General features: G+C 44.9%; 1 protein-coding gene across 2 annotated transcripts in view; it reads right to left on the minus strand.

Moving 5' to 3' along the window:
• The window catches only part of MARCHF3 (membrane associated ring-CH-type finger 3), a 70,564-nt gene extending 65,096 nt beyond the window's left edge, over positions 1-5,468 (minus strand). For both annotated transcript variants that reach the window (XM_074933112.1, XM_074933111.1), the window contains exon 1: positions 5,139-5,468. The gene's annotated coding sequence lies outside the window, so the exon portion shown is untranslated. The remainder of the gene's footprint in view (positions 1-5,138) is intronic.
• Positions 5,469-6,052: the final 584 nt, after the last annotated feature.

Genomic DNA, 6,052 nt, shown 5'->3' on the forward strand with positions numbered 1-6,052 from the left:
GAACATGGGAATTTATCTCCTTTACTGATCTCCCTGACATAACCAAAGAGATACCACTATGATTACTACAGTAGTGCATGCTGATGTCCAAGTATGGGGACCTATGCCACCAGTCACCGTACAAACACAGAAGAGCAATTAAAATCCTTGTCTTGAATTGTTTAGAGTGCACAGGCTGGCACTGAGCAAAAAAAAGGAAAACATAAAAGCAGAATGGTGATGTTGGCAAAAATACTGGTTCTACCATCTTCATTTTAGAAGGGGAAGGCTAGCAAGGAAATAAAAAGTGCAAGGTAAATACCAGCAAAATGGAAAAACAGGAAAGCACAAGAGATCAAGCAGAAAAAAGGTGAAGGAAGTGTGGAAGGATGCTGAAGTGCTAAGACTGGGGATGCAGACATACTCCATATCAGAAACAGACATTCCTGAGACTGATTTAACATGTGGTTTTGTTACAATTAAGTGTTGTGGGGATGTTACCGTCTTAAATTCCATCTTAAAACGCTGTTCCTCTGATTTTTCAAGGGGAATGAACAAGGCCTGGTAAAACTAGTTTGAATGAATGAGTCTCATGTCAAAAGCTGAGGTTTTATCAACATGAAGTCCCCCCACAGGATACCACATCCTTATATTGGGAAGAATTTACTGAGTTATTTCATCTCAGGTGTTAATCTGAATCTAAGCATTTATTTTCTGGTAGCCATCAATCTGTAAGATCTCAGCGTTCCGGAGGAAAGGCAGTCCTCCCTGGGAGCTCTACTGGGAGGGGACACAAAGGGTACTCAAGAGACTCAAGGAGCACCCTGTTGTGCCGAGATGGAGTCGTGCTGGGATTAGTTTGGAAGCTAAACATTTCACCTTAGAAATGCTAAACCAAAATGTTCTGGTACTTCCATGGGGATATTTTTTTACTTTTGTACCAAAGACTTTAATTTCAGGATGGAAGTAAGTATCAAGATACCAGAATTTTTGTCATAACAAGAATCCCCATTTTGAGAGTTTACCCAGGAGAGCTGTACCAGAGTTGTGGGAGTCTTTAAGAAGAAAAAGCTCATCCCACTCTCCCTCCCTTGTCCTCTGTCAAAACCCCAACGTAACCACAACAACTTAGACTGCTATCAGGCCAGCGAGAATTTTGTATTAAACGATTCCCCTCGGCCACACTGGGCCATTCAGCTGAATTAAGTCAAAGGGACTGCTGGCAGGCTTAAAACCAGGCATGTGTTTAAGAGCTTTGCTGTCTTTGTTGCTGCAGTAAAAAAAAAAAGGAAGTTGGAGAGGCATCAATCTGGAATTGAAAGTATCATGCATATATCCAAGACACTAAATATAATTGGAATTGATAATTCATTCTGGTCTATAGTGCCTTGCATGAAGTTTAACTGAGAGCAAAGTGAGAGATACTAGCTCCTTTCCCTCTTCCTGTTATTTTAGATTAATTTGAAAACAGGTTCAGAAGAGAGATAGAAGACACTGTGCTGTGGGAATTGGTGTACCATAGTAGGGGGACTGAGGAATAACTGTAGCACAGCACTGAGTGGACTGAGAGAGCAAGGATGACATATGGGTAAGGCAAGAATTCCTTGATAAGCATTCTACTTTGTATTATCACTTTGTTGAATTTCAGTACTTCCATTTTGTGACAAGCCTTCCTGCACATTGTCATTAATATTTTTCCTTCCTTTAAGACTGTGGCTCTAAGCAGCAGCAGTATTCCTTCTCGACAGCTTCCAGAAGGAAGACATCCCCCTCAACAGTGAAAATCTGCTATGCCTGCCTCTGTAATGCTCTCACATACTTTTCCTCGGTCTATAATCTACATTCTATTTTAAACAAAGGATGTCCACACTGGCTCTTCTGGGCTTGCCCTAGCTAGCTGGAGTCATCTTTAGGGTAATATGTCATTCAATCAATGACAGTCTGATGATGAATCCATTCAGAAGGTTGGCAAAAACGAGCCTTCTAAAATTTGTATCAAGGGACCTGGAGAAAAAACCTAATTGCATAGAACAAGCTATGCAGATGCTAGCTGTGTTTTCAAATGTAGATGAAGTTTCTAACACACATCTCTGAAAAGAGTTTCTGTCTACTGCAGAGAAGAAACAAGTAATACTCTCTACAAATTCAGGAAGGTGTTGTAAGACAGAGAGCAGACATATGTCGATTTTCCTTTTAGATAAACCACATATTTCAGCGGCAACATGCCAGATTTCCTCTTCCCCACTTTCTGTGTTGTTTTTCTTTCTCTTCTGCTTCTCCTTCTGATGTTCTCCAGTGCAACCCTGCAGGTTGTGAACATACACATTCCAACTAGTGTTACAGGAGTCAGCTGAGGCACCAGAAACAGTGTAGGCATATTAACACAGAGGATAAATTAGCATGTGTGAAAACCACGGTAAAAGCACAGCCAGTACCTGAGCTTGTCCATCTCTACCCAGTGCTGCAGCCAGAGGTTTGGCAAAGCAGAACTGGCTTTTTTTCTCTCCAGAAGGTGCTATTTCATCCACATGCCACACTGGCCCCCAGCTGTGCAGAAGAGCAACTGAACAAGCTAGAGAATCATCTCCCTGATGTCTCCCTTATTTTCCATGTTTCCTCCTCCTGGTTCACACAGTCAGGGCTGTCCCCTGCAACAGCGTGATACTAGGCTGTGATACTTGCTTGGCAGGACTGTGACAGTGGGCCATGTTATATAGTGTTGTTACCTCTTTAATCTTCAACCGCATATGAAACATTTGAAGCTAATCCAGCTCCAGCAGAGTCAAAAGAGGATGCAAAATAAACAGTGTTCGCTCTACTGTCCAGTCACTGCAGACAGACTAGTCCCAGGCAGGGTCCTGAAGGCCAGTATCCTCACTATCTGCAGCTAACCAGTGGTGGAAGGAGGAATTTTAGAAGAAAATTTGCAGCTACAACACAGAATGTGCTATCCTGTCTCCATTAATTAGCTGTGCTATCTTTGAAGGAGCTCTCTTGGGTACAGTAATACCCATTGCCCTATGCCATTTCCACATGCCCCATAAGTCTTAACTATCTGCTCACACAGAGGTGGTATTATGTCACCCTGTCTGCTTTGATGAATGCTCTACAGCAAGGTTCATCCCAGGGGGAAAAACTGTGGGAACGACCTTACAAACTCCATCTAATGGGAAGCCACAACGGCCATCAGCAGCATGCCATGGGATAGCAGAAGCAGTCCACCTTCCCAATCCTATGTAGGGCTGAGTTTGAGTGGGACTCAAAGCATTTTCTCCTCTCTGCAGAAAGCACCACCAGAATCTGACTGTTGCATGACAGGCAAATTCAGGAAAGCAGAAGAAACCAGCAGAAACCAAAGTATTCTAATGGCAAGTCCAAAGTCACTTGGAGGAGCCCCCAAGAGTGTTTCATTTTCATGCAAAGAGAAGGCGGGTCTGCCTTCTGTATGTATGCCACAAGAAGTACAATTACCCTGATGGGTTTTAATAAGCAAAATTGTATTTTGATAGACCAAAACAGCTCTCATCCTAATTACAGACATTTGAGGCAGTAGATATTACTCACCCACTCAGAGCTCAAGACTGTGAGCCCCTAGGCAGTTTGAAACATGCTTGAACTCCTGCAGCAGATGAAGCCCATCTTTAATGGCAAGTGAAGACCACACTGAAGTTACGGACTTGATACAGAATTTGCCTGTGAAATCCTGTGGCCTGTAATAGGCCCCAAGAGATGAGAACAGACAAGGTCCCTTCCAGCTAGGAAATCTGGAAACCAGCTAATCTGTATATTCCCAGAGGAGCCTACTGCCGAAGTAAACCTGCAGCTACCGCACACAAGTACTCCATCATCTGGAAGTTTCAAAACAGACATCATACACCCCCGAGGCACTGTCACAACAGTCATTAACACAGAAAGAGAAGTTGCAAGTCGGCTGCTTCACTGGCCTAACAGACAGCAAGAGACTAAGCCATCAGCAATTAATTAAAGGTCAATGACACTTAAAACACTGAAGAATGCACATCCCAGACTATTTATAATTGGCAAATATACTTAGATAAAGCAAGTCATAATCCCACTAGTTGTTTCAAGCTGCCACTCTTCACCTTATTCCACTCCCTTTACAAACCATGGGGACCACAGGAGAGTTACGTACAGGAGTGCTGTGCCCAGGATCAGCACCAGATGGTCTCCAACATCGTGCATTGGCAGCCTGCTCTGAAGCCCATGGACATGGCTTCAGGCTGATGGTTGGACTATGTGATCTTCAAGGTCTTTTCCAACCTAGATGATTCTGTGATTCTGTGACATGAGTTATCAGCAGTGAGAGCTTTTCTGTTTATTTCAACGGGCATGGCATGCGTTGTAAATATCCTTGACAAAACCAGTAATTTCTAATGGATAAATATTCTCTGCTTTCACTGGTTTCATGACTTTGAAATGGCTAAATTGCTCTGTACAACCACAGTTGAGACATTACTCGGCATACCTCCTGCATGTACTATTAACAGCCCATGTCCTAAAATGAGTGCAACACAGGGTTAAAATTAACTTTAAAAATTTGTTGACATTGGAAGTCTAACTCCTCTGACATATGCAGGCATTACTAGTGAGTAGTTTCATAATTCCTTATATCTGCAAAGAACCGTACAACCCGTGACTATTAAGAGAAAAAAAAAGAAACAAAAAACCCAAACAAACACCCCCCCCAAAAAAAAACCCAAAAAACAACAACAACACAAAAAAACACCAAAAAAACCACACCCCAACAAGCAAAAAGATACGAAACTCCACGGCTGAATCTCAGAAATAGCTAGGGTTTGTCACAACCTCTGTAACAGAAAAAACCTGTCTTTCTTGTCTTCCTCCCCGCTCCTGACCCAGGAAGGTCCTGAAGGTAATTCTGTCTGAAAGAGTCCAGCTAGATCACTCTAGCTGGACATTTTTACTGTTGGTACTGGGTTTTGATTTTTTTTGATTATAAGAGTTAAAATTATACGCCCTCCTCCCCGAGCCAGACATTTCTGTTTGCATGTGTCCAATTGTACCTACTTCAGTTACCAGGACGCTCAAGCTGTCCCTCCAAAACACAAACTAAGCAGCCAAATAAACTGCAAAAAAGCCACGACCAGATGCCGCCAGGACCCCAGCGCCCCACGTACCGTGCCCTCGGTTCCGCCGGCGGCACGGGACCTGGCTGCCATCGGTCCACCGCGGGCAGACGCGGACGCACAGCCCCCGCCCCGCCGGGCCGGGCCGCCTCTTCTCCTTCTGCTCCTGCTCTCCCCGCCGGGAACGCGGCGAATTTGCACGTCCGGGCTGTAAAGCAGCGGCGGGGCCGGGCGCTGAGGCGGGCACTGGCCAAGTTCAGGGACGCAGCCGGGCTCTGGGGAGGCGGCGGCGCCCCCTCGGGCCAGCAGAGAGGAGCGTGGGGAGGCGGGCGGCGGCCGCGGCGCGGATGGCCGCACGGCAGGCGGCAGGTCCGCGGGCAGGCAGGCGGACAGCGGCGGCACCGCCACCTGCCCTGCGAGGGCTTTAAACGGGGGCTCGTCCCCTGCCCAGCGCCAGGCTGCGAGGGAGCCGTCAGGTAGCGGAAACCGCCTGTAAGTCTCGGTGTTAACGGGAACGGTGCGAGACCCGAGGCTGGATCTACAAAAACCACAGCAAACAAACTGTCAAGCAAAAACCCCAACCAAAATCAAACAGACAAACGAAAAACAAACGTGGAAAAACAGTTTCTCATCACAACTTAGAACCTCAAAATACCTATTTCATGGTAGTCTGAGAGAAGAAGCTTTTCTGAAACCTGCTGCACCTTTGCACCTGTGAAGCTCACGTTGATGTCAATGAAAACATCCAAGTCACTGAAAATCAGTTAAAGCTGTATATAAAATGACAGCTTAAAGTTCCTAACATAATAACCTAAAGGAATAACCTGAACACTAATACTTTTGTTTGCTTAATTATAGTTCTTGGTTTAATGGCCTTTCTCAAGCAACACTGCTTTTTTTGTTCAAAAATAAATGAATATTGCAGGGCTGAGATAGCATCTATTTTGCTGTATTTTGGTAAAACT

Source organism: Athene noctua, chromosome Z (genome assembly GCF_965140245.1).
Source record: "Athene noctua chromosome Z, bAthNoc1.hap1.1, whole genome shotgun sequence".
In the NCBI taxonomy this organism is placed as follows: Eukaryota; Metazoa; Chordata; class Aves; order Strigiformes; family Strigidae; genus Athene; species Athene noctua.